This window comes from Xenopus laevis, chromosome 1L, assembly GCF_017654675.1.
Source record: "Xenopus laevis strain J_2021 chromosome 1L, Xenopus_laevis_v10.1, whole genome shotgun sequence".
Classification (NCBI taxonomy): Eukaryota; Metazoa; Chordata; class Amphibia; order Anura; family Pipidae; genus Xenopus; species Xenopus laevis.
In genome coordinates, this window is record NC_054371.1 from 223,385,510 (window position 1) to 223,404,149 (window position 18,640).

Genomic DNA, 18,640 nt, shown 5'->3' on the forward strand with positions numbered 1-18,640 from the left:
AGGACACCTCCAAGTTCCCCCCTACAGGGTGCAAAGTGCTAAAAGCAGAGCATCAATTGTTTGCACCTTGCAGCCTGCACCACCATAAGTGAATGAGGCTCATGTATGACCATTTTAATACATACTGTGCATCAATGTTATTCAGCCTGTGGTCCTCTGTGTGTTGTTGAACTACAATTCTGTATGTGCTGGTGCATTTATTGTGGCCAAGAGCTGGAGCAACACATTCTAGGGGTTCTTAGACTCCATTGTGAGTTTTTAAAAAAAAGATATGAAAATCTGCAAGGAGTTCAGGGTTGGACTGGATTTACTAGGGCCCAGTGGATCGAGACTCTATTAATAAGAACATAGGGACAGTGCCAAATGTTATATGTGTAATATACACCCATAGTGGAAATAAGAAAAGGCTGATCATTTCCCACCCATCACTGTAAACCACATTTCCCAGCATCCTTAGCAAGGCTAGGGGTAATATAGAAATCACTAATGCTGTTGCATAAGGCAGGCTGAGAAGGGAAAGTTTCCATAGAGTTCCCAGAAGAGATCACTTTCAGTTCTGTCTGGAAATCTGGGACTTTTATTAACAGGTGATGTGGTTTTGGGGGGAGTCGGATGCAGTAGCTAGGCACCCCAGTAAACAAACATTCCCTGACATTAGGGGAAACAGCTCCTTTCTCTAATGCCTTCTCTCTGCGCTCATTCTTCCTTCTGATGTGGAAATTCATTCCAAAGTGAGTAATCACAGCAATCCCCAGAAATCCCCCGTGCAAAAGAGAATTCATCCGCTGAGCAACTGCCATCAATACAAGCACAGGTATATGGGGGGCTGGGGGTTCTGAGGTCACAGATCCTTTCTCTAGAATATATAGGGGTTATAAGAAATAGCATATGCCCAGGGTGGCCAAGCTTGGTCTCTATCAACTGGCCAGAACTTAAAGGTGAACAGCCTGACCAATCAACATCTGGACAGATATCTAAGGCGGTGTTTTCCTGAAGTCTGATCCAAACATTTACTGGGGACCATATGATTGGCCCAGCCCATTTTGGCCCAGTATGTGGGTGGTCACACCAGGCAAGTTTATCCAACAAGAAGATCTTCGTGTCTATGCCCAGTTTTACAATTTAATTGCTACCTCTGCCCATTGCCCCGTATCTTTGCTTTTCTGTGCACTTCCCTGAGAACTTCTGTATTTGACCAACACATTACTTCCATCTCACCTGTTCCTTTGGTCTCTGTTGATTTTGGCTCCAAGGCCTGAACGGTTGTTAAATTTTAAGCTGAGCAAAAATATTGAAAATCATAGTCTTCCTCGTCCATGCGCATTTCTTTGCATAGGAAAACACTAGTGGAACCTTGGTGTCTTTCACAATAACAGACCAGGATTGGCAGGACTTGGGGGGAACTTTCCTGGTTCCCATGTTAACAACTGGGTCTTGCACCTCAACAACAATAACCAAAGCGCTACAGGGTGAGTAAAATTAAAATAAAGTGTTATCATCACTAAATATGTTGCCCTACTGTCACCATCTTGCCCTGCTATCTCCATTTAGTTCTAGATTTGCCATCTTGCCCTATTTCCTCCATCTTGTCCTAATACTGACCTATTACCCTACTGTATCTATCTTAACCCCATTAGAACCATCATACCCTGCTGAGTGTATCTTGCTCTCCTGCCCCCAACTTTTCTACTTTCTTCATCTTATCCTTACTGTTACCATCTTCCCAGCTATTGGCATCTTGACCTAATGTTTCCATCTTGCTCTACATGCTAGCTCCATCTAGCCAAACATTTGCCATTTTGACTTACTTCTTCCATTTTATCATGTCTCTATCTTGTCCTCCTGTCTCCATATTATCAACTGTTTTAATCTTATTTTATTGTTGTCATGTGTCCAACTCATAACATCTTGGCCTAAGGTTTTCTTCCTGCCCTACTGTTTCCATCTTTTAATCTTTAATTTAATACTGTTGCCATATTGCTCTACTGTCTTGATCATTCTTCTGTCTGCATCTTCCTATACTTTCAGCATCTTTATCTAAGGTTTCCATCTTTTCCTACTGTTTTCATGTTGCTATATTTCCCTATTGACTCCATCTTCTCAACTATCTCCATGTTGCTCTGTCTCCATCATATCTTAGAGTCACCAACTACCCTGTGTCATCATGACCTAAACTTGCCATCTTGCCCTACTGTCTCCATCTTGCTCTACAATGGCCACCCAGCCCTACTTCTCCATATTGTTCTACAACCTCCCTCTTTTCTACTGTCTCTGTCTTTCCCTACTGTTCCATCTGACATAAATCACCTTCTACCACCTACTTCTAGCTCTCCATTATGTGTGGGGCTTAAAGAGAGAGCTGAAAACTGTAGAACTACCTGCAGTGTGTGTGTAAGACTCCCAGAGAGATTGATGCATGTTGTGCCGTTACAACTGATATATAGAATGTACTGAGCAGTATTTGCTGCTGCCGCCCATTAATAAATCATGGCTTTATTTGGTGGAAGAACCACTGGCGCCCGTCATTGATTCAAGCACTGTGTGTGTTAAGAGTTTGGCCTCTTCTTGCCCCCATAGTGAGGCCCAAGATCAGCTGAATTTAGGCAAGAAAGTGTTCTGGTAGTTACCTGTATTGGTCCCTGTATGGAGTATAGTAACTATTAGTGGCACAAAGAGACTCTGTGTCTATGTTTTTATTTCTTTGTTCTTTATTTTGAAACACTGAATGAGTCGTCTAACATCAAACTTGTGTAAGAACCATAAAAACGATTTGTTTAATGAGCACCAACCCTGTGCTGGGGCCACAATGGCAATTGTTTTCTTTCCCTGGCCTACACAAATCTGTTTTCTATACATTTGTAGGACTGATTAGATCCACTGAGGTTGGGTGTGGGTCCCTGCATCTGACCCCTAGTCAAGGTTATCAGTACCAGTCGAGAATATCCTGCAGTTTATCAGGGCTTATCCCTGCAGAGTGTGAACTAACAGTTTTTTATCTTCCTTTAGTATGTGCCGTTGCTAAGATATCCCCCAAATCTGTCCCGAGGGTGATGGGGAAAGGGAAAGTTCTTTATACAGGGCACAAATGTTTGTGGGACAAGGGATAGAATAAACATGATGTAGGATGTCTATCATCTTGGTTCTTGTAATGCAAATGCAGTAGGGTCATATGGAAACCGCACAGCCCACTTCCTTGGATAAGTGCCATTTTCAGATGTTTTTCCTACAGAAAAGTAGGCTAAGCTAATAAGGATATATATGCAGGATACAGTTGGCACTTGCAGGGTTAAGTATGTCAAGTACAAGGTATTTTTGTACATCCCTATACAGAAAGTACATGTGGGTTGTAAATTATTTGTCATTGCGGCATGAGGCTGTGATAATATACCATGATAGAGATAGAAGGGTAAGAAGGCTAAGCAGGACAAGATGGAGACAACAGTGTAAGATGGAGAACGTAGGACAATATGGCAACAGTAGAGCAGTGTAGGAACAGTAGGGCAAGATGGAGACAAAAGCTCAAAGTAGTGACAATAGAACATGACTGTGACAATATACCATGTAAGTGACACAGGGAAAGATGGTGATAGTAGACAAAAAAGAGACAATAGTGGGGGTGACACTGAGAAGAGTAATGAGAACAAGATGGAGACAGTAGAACAAGATGGAGACAGTAGGCAAGATGGGGAAAGTAGGGCAAGATGGAGACAGTAGTGCAAGATGGAGACAGTAGGACAAGATGGAGAAAGTAGGGCAAGATGGAGACAGTAGGACAAGATGGAGATAGTAGGGCAAGATGGAGACAGTAGGACAAGATGGAGATAGTAGGGCAAGATGGCAACAGTAGGGCAAGATGGATACAGTAGGACAAGATGGAGATAGTAGGGCAAGATGGAGATAGTAGGGCAAGATGGAGACAGTAGGGCAAGTTGGAGACAGTAGGACAAGATGGATAATGCAGGGCAAGATGGAGGCATTAGGACAAGATGGAGAAAGTAGGGCAAGATGGAGACAGTAGGGCAAGATGGAGAAATTAGATCAGGATGGAGACAGTAGAGCAAGATGGAGACAGTAGGACAAGATGGAGAAATTAGAGTAAGTTGGAGACAGTAGGGCAAGATGGAGACAGTAGGGCAAGATGGAGACAGTAGGGTAAGATGGAGAAAGTAGGGCAAGATGGAGAAAGTAGGGCAAGATGGAGACAGTAGCTCAAAGTGGTGATAATATACAATGATAGTGATGCAGGGAAAGATGGTGATAGTAACACAAGGATATGGAGACAGTAGAACAAGATGAAGACATTAGGCAAGATGTAGACAGTGGGGAAAGATGGAACTAAAATAACAAAACTGTGGCAGAGTACAATGACCGTTATAGTAGGGCAAGGTGTTACAAAATGATGGCAGTAACACTTTGATTATTATATCTGAAAATAATGATCATTTCTAACTTCTCGCTTTCCATATCAATTTCATGGTGCATAACGATTGGTTGGGGTGTTAGAGTTCACACCGGCCACTGAGCTCTAACACCACATAGCACAGAATGGAGAGTGACTGCTCTAACTGCTCAGATTACCTGCCTTTTTAATTTATTACAGACTCATAATCCCAGATTATTAACTAGGGATCCGGTCACATTCCTGCAGCTCTTGGGGCTGTCTCTGGGTAGACATGTTTGTTGTGTCTTACTGTGATTTCTCTGCCTGTGAGAGTCCTGAGCCCGGGAATAACATGTCTGTACATATAATTTAATGTAATTATAATCCCGCAGTGTCATCTCTTACTGGCACAGGCTCCTGGGAAATTCTAATAGACTTATATTGTGTGGCCCTGGGGCGGGTAAGTCCTGATTAGTATCTGAAATCATTCTGTTTGTATTGGGGAGGAGAGTCGGCTCTGCCATCACCGTAAAGGAAAAGGAATAATATTTTGTCTGGACACTTTCCAGGGTAATGCTTTTGGCTGATAGGCCGCCGTTCAACTGTAAGTAATAAATTAAGCGAACGAGGCCGGGTTCTTTGATGTAGAGATACAACATTGTGTTTCCTCATATCAATGATCAATTCAGATGCTCAATGAGACATTCACATCCGGAGAGATGTACAAGGGGCACCGTTTATTGTTATTCTTTCTAAGGCTAATGCTGTCCTGCTGGGCATGGAGCAATCATCACTGGCACAGACTCAGGTTGGTCATCACCAGAATTGCACTGGTAACCATTCTGTTTGTTTAGGATAGCAGCTGCCATATTAGCTTGGTGTGACATCACTTCTTGCCTGAGTCTCTCCCTGCTCACTTATAGCTCTGGGCTCAGGTTACAGAAGGGAGAGGGAGGAGGGAGGGGGAGAGGAGCAAACTGAGCATGCTCAAGCCCTAGCCCTGGAGGTTTTAGCTGAAAACAGGAAGTCTGATACAGAAGCCCATGAGTACACAATAGAAGGAAAGAAATGTGGTGTTTCTTTTGACAGAGGACTCAGAGCAGCATTACTTTGAGGCTTTAGTGGTGTATTTTTATAGACCTTTCTGATAAAGCTTACTTACTTTTACCCTTTCCTTCTCCTTTAACATGGACTTGAATATAATAGGGGTGCTCTTACATTTCTAACCCTATAAATGACTATGCAATACAGGTATGGGACCTGTTATCCAGAATGCTCTGGACCTGATCTTTCAGTAATTTGGATCTTCATACCTTAAGTCTACTAGAAAATCCTGTAAACATTAAATAAACCCAATAGGCTGGTTTTGCCTCCAATAAGGATTAATTATATCTTAGTTGGGATCAAGTACAAGCTACTGTTTTAATATTACACAGAAAAAAGGAAATCATTTTTTAAAAATTTAATTATTTGCTTATAATGGAGTCTATGGAAGATGACCCTGTAATTCAGAACTTTCTGGATAATGGGTTTCTGGATAACAGGCTAAGGCTAAGTATACACATGACAGATCCTCTGCCGACAAAGAAACACCAATGTCCCCCCCAATACTGCCTCCTGCCATTTGTTTTACTTAATCCACTTATTTAAATTTCCCCTCAGCCTCAAGATATCCTCCTAAATTTGCCCCACACCTCAATCCCTCTGGATTAAAGTGCAAGGTCACTGCCCCTAGAGCTCACAATCTAAGTTTGATTTAGGGTTGCCACCTTCTGTAATCAGAAAATTCAGGCGGGTGGGCGGAGCATTGATATCAGGGGCGGAGTGTGTGACATCAGGGGGGCTATCCGGAATTCCAGACAGGTAGTTTTGAGCTGGGCAGCTGGTAACCTTAGATTGGCTCCTAATGCCAATGGAATTTGAAAGGGAAACTCACATTGCAATAAAAATCCCCATCAGATTGGAGTGAATATTTCCTGTCTGAGTTACTTTCGCTTTTAACCCAAAATCCCACATTTCCCAGAAGAGAAATTGTCCCTTCTGTGCACAAACCTGGGGGACCCTGCAAATGTCTCTGGGCCTGAGTAGCTGCTACTGGTCTCCCCCATCCCAGAGACTGAATCAAACGCTCCAATGGACAAACCTTCCCTGACTCAAAGGCATCACTAATGCAAGTTTTCTACCCACAATGCATTAGTTTTTTTTCCTTCTGTGATAACAGCATTATTGTGGGTCCCCACTAAGTTTCTGCGGACCCCCATGATGGTTATGGAGTTTGATGCAAATTGTGTGTCCGAGTTGTGTTGGGCCTCCTTGTGGTGTGGATTGTGTCATTCCCATTGTGTTGTGTTATTAATGACATCCAGTTCGTTAGGGGTAAGTCAGTTGTATCAATGGACACTTCCCAATGGGGAGAATTACCAGTAGCAGCAAATATGGCAGTAGCAACTGGCAGCACTAAATGGGCACAACACAATGGTGCCAGGAGCAGGTATGGGCACAAGTACTTGTGTAAGTAGAGTCAATGCATCTCAATGCACAACCTGGTGCTTGGCCCCAAATTCCCAATCTGAAACCAAATCCATTCCTTGTTCCCTCCTGTAACTGCAGGAAAATGCAATTCTGCTCCCAAACCACTTGGATTTCCCCCCAAATCCCCCCATTCCAGGAGAGAGAGGGAGGTTATATTTATAGCAATGGCGTGCCAGTCTCCGATGCGTCTAAACATTCCACATTCTCATTTCGCCCTACGAGAGGAATGAATCGCAGAGGCGGATTCCAGGAAATATATTGTTTCATTGCTGTTTCCTTGTTAATTATAGTCTATAAAGTAGAATACGGGCTCTGGGAGTGACACATTCAGCGCTCAGAGACGCAGGGTCGGTGTCATTTACTGTCTGGCTGCCCAATAATAATAACAACCTTTAAACAGTGATATAAGCCACTGGGAGCTGCCATATGGATGTGCAGGCATCTAGTTATTATTATTATTATCCTTTATATAAATATAGAGAGGCAACATGCTGCTTTGAACAATTTCTTTATCATTCACATCTGTCCCTGCCCCAGTGGAACTTACAGTCTAAAGGTTTAATACAATATTTAAAAGCTACCGTTTGCTAGTGGTCTAGTAACCCATAGCAACCTATAACTAGCTGATATTTACCCAACCTGTGGCCCTTGTTGAGCTCACAGGACATGGTTTCTGGGGGGCCATAGGATGGACAGGTCAGTTGTGGCCCCTCTAACTCTAAAGATGGTCCTGTGTCAGACTGGGGGGTCCAGGGCTTCTAATTCAGGGGCCCTCACATCCCCCTGTCCCCCAGCTGCACCTTTCCCCCTCGTACTTCTTCTCGTCTTGTGGAACAAACAGGCTCTGGGGTCAGAGGTCAGAGAGCAACACTCAGTGTCACTGCCAGGGGTCTCCATGAGGGCCGGGACCTACTTGCTTTTTTACCAGTGTCTCACCGGCCCAGTCCAACCCAGTGGCCCTGCTTTTACTTCCAGCACCAGATGAAGCCAATTAACCTGTGACACACCAGGCTGGGGGATTCTGGGAATAGTGTCTCACTGGCAGTGTTGGTGGCACATAATGAAGGAGACCAGTAAATAGGTCCAATGCCACCGCTCAGCCTATCAATCATCAAAGCAATTCTGTTATTAACCTGCACACGCGCAGGGGGGGGCTCGGATTCCTGGCACGCAAGGTCTCCACTCAATTCCCTTTTAATAAATGAAGAATTTATAAGTGGGAAGTACATTGTAATAGTGAGGTGAATCTCAGACTCCTCCCGGCATGAATACTCCCATTGTTCTGCTGCAGATTCCAGAATGCGGAGAAAATTGCAATTAAATTTAATTTAATTAAAATGGTTCCCAGTAAGCAGCAGAAATACACATTGATCAAAGACTCATTTGTACGCAAGTACTCACACTCACACTCACATACACACATGCACGTACTCACACTCACGTACACAAACTCACATGCAATTTCCCAAATGCAACAAAGCACCCCATATGCCTGGCACACAAGGACACCAGTCTGGATCTGATTGGCACCAACCCTAGGTGTGTTTTATAGGGGCACCGGTCTGTCGCTAGATCTGATTGACACCTACCCTAGCTGAGTTTTAGGGCAACTAATCTCTCCCTGGGCAACTAATCTCTCCCAGTAGCCATGTCTGCCACTACCCTTAAAGCAGGGACACATGCTCAGATTCGGGGTGATTTAGTCGCCCGGCGATTAATCGCCTCTTCTTTGGGGCAACTGAACTCCCAGAACTGCTTACCACCAGCTAGAATCTAAATCAACCCCGGGATGGCACTCGGAGCTCTTCGTTTTCCGAAGTCATCCAAAGTTTCCTCGTTAGGCAACTTCGGGCGACTTCGGAAAACAAAGCACACCAATTGCAGTTGAGGGAGATTAGTCGCAACGAAGAAGAGGAGATTTGTCGATGGGCCGAATCTGAGCGTTTGTCTCTGCCCTAAAAGTGAATTGTTCAGAAGAACCAGACAGTGATGACAATGAGAGGCAGAATAATGAGGTGCCGGAATAAGGACAAGGCAAGGTGGGAAGGGGAGCGCTCGGGAAACTTGCCATAGCATGTGAAATCCACAATGACTTTGTTATCAACTTGTATCTCTTTCATGTCAGCAAATAGTGAGGCACAAACACATTCGCACAATCCTGAGCTTCAGGACATTCCCAGACAGAGTCAGGCTTACACAAGCACAACAAGGGACAGCCATGGGTTTTGTTCTCTGTGAGTAAGTACACACCTTCAGTGCATTGCTCTGACCTTGCGTGTGAAACGGAATAAAGCTCTGCGATAATCCCCATATGAACCTGTGCCACTTACATAACTATTAGAACACATACCCTGCTCATAGAAGCAGCCTACAGCCACAATAATGTCATTTATTCTCTGATTTCCAAAAATTCATAAAAATTCTGAAAATTAGCAACTCCTCCTCTCTCAACCGAAAAAATTCAAGGGTGCCATTAGCATCAAAGATCCTATGAGTGTCAATGTATTAAACCGAAGTAGATCCCAAACTGGAGGTTAGGCTGAAGGTCAGTAGGGGTGAGAACTAGGGAAATAAACTGGGAAGACCATCTTGGATGGTGAAATTTGGGGTGAAAATATATCTGTTCCTAAACATATTTTTTACAACTATGGCTGCAAAGACTGTGCACATGCTCAGTGTGGTCTGGGCTGTTTAGGGATCACCATAAATGATCAAAACAGCACAAGTCAAATAATATCTGCCAGAAGCCGATACAGCAAGACTGATTAATAATCAGAATATACAGACTGCACTGGGTCCTGTGATGTCATGTAATCTAATGTGGATTTTATAGTTTTTGTATTGTTTAATACAAACTTTCTCCAACTCTGCAGAACCAGTGGCTGCAGCAAAATAATCCTCCAAATAGAATCCCAGTTTATCTGTTTAAATCTGGCTCCATGATCTTTGTCCCTGCAGCTGGAGTTGGAAACAGTAAAGGGGATGTAAAGGCAAAAATAAAATCCAATACAAATCTCTACACAGTCGCCAACTGCTCTACAGGGAAACAAACAAAGCTGCTTGAGTTCTGCATGGCTGGGAAGTAAGGCGGGGGCTCCCCCTGCTGTTCATAAGTCTGATTGTTTCCCTGTAGAGCAGTTAGGGGCCGTCTGACAATTCCTATCCACAGCAGTAAATGAAGGGAGAATTTCACTGCATACAGTCAGGTTTCTTATAAAAACGGTACACATTTTTTAATTAAAGTATATTGGAGAAAGGTTTCTTTTTCATTTAAGAAAGTAAAAATAGGATTTTATTGTTTTGCCTTTCCATGTCCTTTAAAAAGAAACTGGTCTCTCCAGGCCTCATTTAGTTCATCATTTCTCTTCTGACAGCTACTGTAGCTATCAATACTCAATGGAGGCCCACCAATACTTTTCAGTTTGCACAAGAATTCCAGATTGTAAGTGAATGACTCAAATTGATCCAATTTAACAGCCAGACATTTGAATCTTTTGGCAACAGAACCCAGGACAACAGTTATGAAGGCCATTTGTATTAGTACCTAAGAAACTGATCTATAAGGGTTGGCACAGCTTCCTGGGCATGAAATGTAGTGGCTGCTATGGGCTATGGATGGCTTGCTAAAGGCAATGAGCAATCAAAAGTCAACAAAGAGGTTAAACTGTGGTTTTGGCTATGGCTATGTCTCCTTGCATGGCCGCTCTATGTCAGGCAAGACAAGGGTGTTCATTGTAAGTGACAACACGGGGTTATTTTGGTGATATAATGGGCTCTTAAATACACCTGCCCAAGCCAAGTCCTATAAATAGTTGATATTTACTCACTTTGAGAACAAATTTATTTCATTCCGCCATTCATACAATTGAGATCTGCACGTAATCCATGCGCTCTTCCCAAACAGAAAAGCACTTTCATTAAATCTCCTCTGTTTGGGGTTTGTAAAATCTTAGGAATAGACAGAGCTGTATGTAGGGAGCAGAGAGGAGCAGCTGTAGGAATAACATATATAGTAGGACAAGCTGGTGATACAAGGGCAGAATTGTGACAGTAGAGCAAGAAGGCAATATAAGAGCAAAGATGGGAACACCATGGGGCAAGAAGGAGACAGGGGGGGTAAGAAGGATACAATAAACAAGATGGAGACAGGAGGGTTAGATGGCAGTAATGCAAGAAGGAGACAGTTGGGCAAGATGGAGATGGTGGAACAAGATGGAGACTGCAGGAGAAGGTGGAGACAAAAGAAGAAGATGGAGACAGTACAACAAGATGGATACAGGAGGGTTAGATGGCAGTAATGCAAGAAGGAGACAGTTGGGCAAGATGGAGATGGTGGAACAAGATGGAGACTGCAGGAGAAGGTGGAGACTGCAGAAGAAAATTGAGACAGCACAACAAGATGGAGACTGCAGGAGAATGTGGAGACAAAAGAAGAAGATGGAGACAGTACAACAAGATGGAGACAGTACAACAAGATGGAGACTGTAGGAGAAGGTAGGGACTGCAGGAGAAGATATAGGCTCTATACAGAAGGATTGTATTGACCATATTTGTAAGTGGCATCACTTTCCAGACCCTTATAGGCTAATTCCTATTTAAAGAAACCCCAAGTTCATTTCTTCCCGGCCAGATCATTAATTTCTCTTCTCACGCTGACTCTTTTCATCTCTCTTCCCCCCTCGTTTCACTCTTTCTTTTTTTGCCCAGAATGATTACACACAGAGAGATTGGGAATATCTAATCGCTGCAGGGATGTTCCAGAATGGTTCTTATTAAGACCAGTCCATTAACAGCTTTTACTTTAAAACCATACTTGTGGGAGCTGATAATTCTTAAGAGTCTCTCCAGTGCTGGGACGTGGCTGATAAAACATGTCTCTCACAGTCGGCCCCATCCTTAGAGCTTATCAGTGGCGTCTGTAAGGAGCCCTTAATGCAACTGCCAGCCGCTCTTACAGGCCGACAGCAAGAGGCTGCCAGTTTTACAATGGGATTAAAGATAGTTTGTTCCTAATCCAGGGTCTAATTAGACCACGTTCTCTACTCCTCAAATGTTCAGTTGAGTAAGTAAAGATGAGCAAAAATGAGTTAAGGCCCCCATACATGGGCCAATAAAAGCTGCAGATGGACCGAGTCGGCAGCTTATTGGCCTGTGCGTGGGGCCATCCGACGAGTTTGCTCGACCGATATCTGCCTGAAAGTCGTCCAGATGTCGATTGGGCAGGTTAAAAAATCCCGTTGGACCGTGGCCACATCTGTGCGTCTATGCGGTCCCGCGATCAGACTGCCCGTATCAGATCCATTATGATCCAAACATTGGGCCATAGGGTCCAGGATCGGATCAGCCCGATATCGGCCACTTCAATGTGGGCATATCGGGGGGAGAGATCTGCTCGTTTGGCAACATCGCCAATGTCTATGGCCACCTTTAGACATAACTAGAGGGATACCACAAAAGACTGATTAATTCCCTATAAATCGCCAAAAAACTATTTAAGACTCTTCTACTAGAAACCACAACCCCAGCACATATGGCAGTTATCCTTCCCCCAGTCCCAGGTCTGCTCCCCCTATTGTTACATCACTAGGAGTCATCTCAAGGCTCTCTGGGAATTACAATATATAGTAGCACAGACCCTTTGCCCCATTCCAATAACTCATAGCCACGTGACAAATGAGCAGTGAGTATTTACCAAATGCAGTTAAACGGTACAAAAAAAGATAAAATAGTTTATTTTTGGTTACTTCAATGTAACATGCTGCATATGCCCATCTACTGTCCCCTTAGCCACTACCTATTAAATAATTAAAAAAAAAAAAATAATGAAGACCAACTGAAAAGTTGCCTAGAATTGGCCATTCTATAACATATCAAAAGTTAAAGGTGAACCACCCCTTATGAGAGATGTAATGTGCAGCCTACGTGTAGCTTGGAGCATTTCCAGCAGTTAGTAAATATACTACTGATCTTGTATTGCAGTTTATGTAGCTGCGTATTTTATGAAGCTCACGAGTAACAGTATGTAATAGCTGAACTACTGAACATGTAACACATATAGTTGAACTACACTTATACATCCCACAATTCCGTAACCAAGTGCTACTTTCCACCTCCTCCATAAAGGAGCTGGGAGCCAAAATCAAACGCAAAGTAGGAGCTTTCTTTGCCTCTACCCAAAACCCACAATCAAGAACCTTCTTTAAATTCATTATCTACATATAAGACTGGGAGGTATTTATTAATAATGCTGCTGATTTCATCAAATCATAATGTGCCTCGTGCTAAATATTACTGATCCAAACGCACCCGAATCCCTAAACTTGTCAGGTCAACCCCTAGACATTTTGGGCCCCTTAAAAATAATTTGCTGTGGGGCCCAGTCATATCTAGTTACACCACTGATCAGAAGCAGGTTTGCTCTACACAGACTTTACTAACTCCCTATTTTTCTCAGCAATTGTGGTACTGGAGGCCCAGATAAAGAGTTTGGAGCATTATTTGCCGTTTGGCTGCACAGAAGTCCTGTGTTATTATTACAGACAATTATTGGGAGAAGGGAGTCTATAGGCAGAGTTAATGTCGGCAGAGTATTGATTGGCTAATGCGCTGGAGTAAAGGTTACACATTCTCCCTACTACAAATGGAGCCGGGGAGATTCGCTTAAGAATCACAAAGATTTAACTTGATTTATATTTTCCTGGAGAAGCTTTTTTATCTCCCAAAGTGCTGAGGATAAAGGTCGGATTCATGGGGACTTAAAGTGAAATCCCATTTCACACAGATCATTGATTTTCTTTATGGAACGTGGAATAAAACAAGTCCAGCTGTTCTAGAAGAGTTAGCCAAGCGGAATGCTGGGAATTGTAGTTCTGCACATGTGAAATGTAAATATACATAAAGTCTCTGCAGTGTAGATCAGGGCTGCAGACTGTGGAAAAAGCTGTGAAATACTTTATAGTGGAGCAATAGAGGCCAGAAGCTGGAGGAGGCTACAAGACATAGAGGTGGAGGGGAGAGGAGGCACAGGTGGGACATTGTGCAATTCAGCACATTTACTAACGTAGGTGCTGAATTGCACATGTGCAGTTGCCAATAGCAACCAATCAGAATAGTCATCTACAAGGTAGAAAATTAAAATTCAAAGATCTGTTTAGTTGCTATGGGTAACTGCACTGGTGTAATATAGCACCTGCCTTTGTAAATCAGCCCTGGCAAAGGAGAAGGGAAAAGTGCACAAAGATTTGGGAATGAGCAGAGAGGAGAGGACATGGGGATGAGCAGTGGGGTGGGAAAGAGGCAGAGAAGACACAGAGGGCTCAGGGAAGGAGTAAGAATGAATAATAAAGGGCACAGAGACTGGGGAGGAGTAAGAATTAATAGTAAAGGGCACAGAGACTGGGGAGGAGTAAGAATTAATAGTAAAGGGCACAGAGACTGGGGAGGAGTAAGAATTAATAGTAAAGGGCACAGAGACTGGGGAGGAGTAAGAATTAATAGTAAAGGGCACAGAGACTGGGGAGGAGTAAGAATTAATAGTAAAGGGCACAGAGACTGGGGAGGAGTAAGAATTAATAGTAAAGGGCACAGAGACTGGGGAGGAGTAAGAATTAATAGTAAAGGGCACAGAGACTGGGGAGGAGTAAGAATTAATAGTAAAGGGCACAGAGACTGGGGAGGAGTAAGAATTAATAGTAAAGGGCACAGAGACAGGGGAGGAGTAAGAATTAATAGTAAAGGGCACAGAGACAGGGAAGGAATAAGAATAAATAGTAAAGGGCACAGAGACAGGGGAGGAGTAAGAATTAATAGTAAAGGGCACAGAAAGATCGGGAAAGGGAGATCAGTGACGGATCAGGGAGAAGGTAGAGAAGACAAAAAACTAGGGATGACCAGGGAAGGGGGGGGTAAGAAGGGACAGACATTATTATACAAGGAGGAATAAAGGAAAGAAGTGAGATCTAAAGAAGAGCAGAGAAGACAAGGAGATCAGGTAAGGAGCTGAGAGGAGTGAAAGAGTCTTGTAGACTGAAGAAGGAGCTGGGAGAAGTGGAAGGTGGCACAAAGATGAGGGAGGAGCTGGGAGGAGTAGAGGGAGGAGTAGAGGGAGGAGTAGAGGGAGGAAGAAGTAGTAGGGAGTGAAGAAGGCATATGGCCACTTTGCAGGTTATGGCAGATCTCAATTGTTTGGTTTCAGGTGTGAAATGTGTATATGAGAAACCAGTGTCTACTTGATGGCTTTGTCATAGTATTGTGATATAATATCTTCACAAACAGGCACCTTAATAGCGGAAGATGAGGCCCAAGAAAGAGGGTTTTGCTTGAGGGGGGGCACAAATAATTATTGTCACTGGGGTGGGACAGGGCAACGTTGGCAAAGTATTTCATCTTAAACCACAAGATAAACCTGTAGAAGTGTGGACATTCCTTATGTTTAGGTTGGGTTTATGTTTACAGTGAAAATGGAAGATGTTGAATTCGTTGCCTCAAGCAGTTGTCTTGACAGATAAAACTGACAGCCTGAAAAATGCCATCTTGGCTAATGAGAAAATACAAGGCTACGTGTGTTAAAGGAACACTTTTGAATAAGTTAATATTTCCCCCTGTGCCCTTCTGGTTTGGATATAAGCTTTTATCTGGTTACTGCAAACACCAAAGGTGCCCAGGGTAACAATTACAGCCTGTGCCACAACAGCTGACATTCTTTTCCTTCCAGGGGCGCCAAGGAAATACCCGTTTTATTCAGTGTCTGGATGAGAAGCAATGGAGCCTTCGGAACGAGACGCAGAGCAATTGCATGTGAGTGAGACACTTTGTGCAGGAAGTGGAAATGCTAAATGTTTTTGCAAACAATACATTTACTGTATATATATATATATATGTAGGTAAAATATACACAGGGTTCAGGTTATCCAAGTTCAGCCATGAATCGCCTTCCTCCAAATGTTAAGAGGCTTCCTATTTGGCTGACACCCAGGATTCTGTTATTCATCATTTATAATTAACCTATTTACATTCTAGCTGGAAATATTTGTGAGCCAATACTTTTTGTTGCTCCTTCCTGTAAAATACTTATAGGGACGAGTAAACTGGTAGTAAGTACATTGATGCTTTCCCCATGAAATAAGCAAACTGTTCAATGAATCTTTTATATGGACAGAGTCAGGCTGGAATCCCAGAGGATCTCCCAGTGAGCCCCATTCCAATAACCCATCCGTATTCCCACTGTGTTACCTACAGGCAAAGCATTTGGTACTAGTGATATCTAGGAGGGCCCAGGGTGTCAGGTTGGCTCCAGCAGACTCATTCCAACACTGAATCTATGGAAAAATATATCTTTTCAGATGTCTTCCACCATTGTTTTTTGGATTGTCCATTCCCTTAGCTCAGTGCTGTCCAACTGAGAGCCCACAAGCCCCCTTTGTGTCGTCCCCCCACATGAAAGTCTGACAGTTGTGACTGCTGCTTACTGATTAACTGGCCCTACATTGTTTACCTCTCAAATTCAGACTGTACTCCCCCTGCATTATTCACACCTGTAACATCTCTATTGTTCACACCCTACAGCCCTGTACTGTTCATACCTGAGACCCAGACTGAAACTGCCACATTGTTCATTTGTTCACACTTTATACAAACTGCTGAAGGGACACCAGCACTGTGTCAATGTATGTAGTACATCCTGATAGGTTTCCCTGTCTCCTGCTGTATTCTGCCTGCCTATGCTCCCTGTGTGTGCCATACTCTGCCTTCCCTATGTTCCCTGTATGTGCCATACTCTGCCTTCCCTATGCTCCCTGTGTATGCCATCCTCTGCCTGCCTATGCTCCCTGTGTGTGCCATACTCTTCCTGCCCTATGCTCCCTGTGTGTGCCATACTCTGCCTGCCTATGCTCCCTGTGTGTGCCATACTCTGCCTGTCCTATGCTCCCTGTGCGTGCCATACTCTGCCTGCCCTATGCTCCCTGTGTGTGCCATACTCTGCCTGCCCTATTCTCCCTGTGTGTGTCATACTCTGCCTGCCCTATGCTGCCTGTGTGTGTCATACTCTGCCTGCCCTATGCTCCCTGTGTGTGTCATACTCTGCCTGTCCTATGCTGCCTGTGTGTGTCATACTCTGCCTGCCCTATGCTGCCTGTGTGTGTCATACTCTGCCTGCCCTATGCTCCATGTGTGTGTCATACTCTGCCTGCCCTATTCTCCCTGTGTGTGCCATACTCTTCCTGCCCTATGCTCCCTGTGTGTGCCATACTCTGCCTGTCCTATGTTCCCTGTGTGTGCCATACTCTGCCTGTCCTATGCTCCCTGTGAATCATTCCCCCCATTGTTTATCAGGAAAGAGCTCAGTTAACTTCCAGGAGCCTAGTAGAATAACTTTATGTTTGTCCTGTATAAATATAAATATCTCTATATTGCACAGAGACGAGCAATCAACGTGTGGCTTCTAGCAGGGTTAACAAGGAAGAAGTGCCAGACTCTATATCATAGTGAAAGTGAAAACACTTTGCAAATGAAGAAACTGTCTCTGATGTTTCCTGTTTGTCTTTTGATTGGGATAAGGCTAAGGCCACACGTGAAGATTCGCCTCGTCTTTTGCGCGACGATCTCCCCGAACTGCCTCCGCGTTTTTCCTCATAGGCTACAATGCAAAGTCGCCTGCGTAATGCACACGCAGTTCTTTATGGGAAGTGCAATTGGCCTGTGTTTTTCTTGTATTGTAGCAAAGAGGAAATATTTATTTTGGGACAGCTTTGTGATGCATCCAGTGATCCCCTCCAGGTTTGAGTGAAGTCACCGGGGGGCACAGGTTGGTGCCTCATTTCTCAGTAAGACGCAGTAAATATCAGTGAATCAGTTTGCAGTTGGGCGACGCTGCCTTGTTATTAACAATTTGAATAAAGACATTTTTTTTCTTGTTTCTGCCCTTAAAGAAAACCAGATTTTAATGGGATCTATAAATGAGATGATATATCTCTGCTTACACATGTTCGACATCATTTACTACACTGTTGCAAAGCAACAAATCAGGTCTGCACAAATCACCATATTTTTTACCCACAATGCAGCTTTTTCATAAATCCATGATTCCTAAGGACTATGGGAATGTTCCAATTCTCTGTCTCCCCATTGTCACTCCCTTATCTGTAGATCTGAATTCCCAGTCGTAACCCCGTGCGTCGGGCTCCATTCTGTGCCAGTGACCGGGGTTGGCGCCTGGAGGCATCGGGTCGCTACACAAAGACGATGTTGTTGCCCCCAGTGTGTCCCAATGTTTCTTTGTCCATTGACAGAGCTGCACAACAAGCAGAGTATTCTTCCTCTGTTTACTTATTCCACGGCCACTTCTATTTCGGATATTTGTCTTGTGATCGCTCCGTTAGACCGGCTGCTGCGTGGCGACAATATTCTGCACATCACAAGGAAACTGGGACGTGGGCACAGATTGGACGAGGCACAGAGCCACGGATTATTGCCAGAAAGTGGGGGGCCCCTCTATTAGTCAGAGATATTCTGGTCCTGGCCAATAGGCTGTAGGTGGGGGTCCTTTATATCAAATAGTATCTAAGGCTAGGGTATAGCTTATTATGTGCCCAGAACATTCCTTCTCTGTATATTTGTATTTATACATATGGGAGGAGGAGGTGCCATATTGATTCCCTTAGACAGTACAGTATGAGGGTATAGCTCATTATGTGCCCAGAACATTCCTTCTCTGTATATTTGTATTTA

The 18,640-nt window shown here is 43.7% G+C and overlaps 1 long non-coding RNA gene across 1 annotated transcript in view; it reads left to right on the forward strand.

Moving 5' to 3' along the window:
• The first annotated feature begins 1,387 nt into the window (after positions 1–1,387).
• Positions 1,388–18,640, forward strand: part of LOC121395811 — a 51,973-nt gene continuing 34,720 nt past the window's right edge. The window contains exons 1-2 of the long non-coding RNA XR_005962696.1: positions 1,388–1,469; positions 15,627–15,709. This is a non-coding gene — a long non-coding RNA (uncharacterized LOC121395811). The remainder of the gene's footprint in view (positions 1,470–15,626; positions 15,710–18,640) is intronic.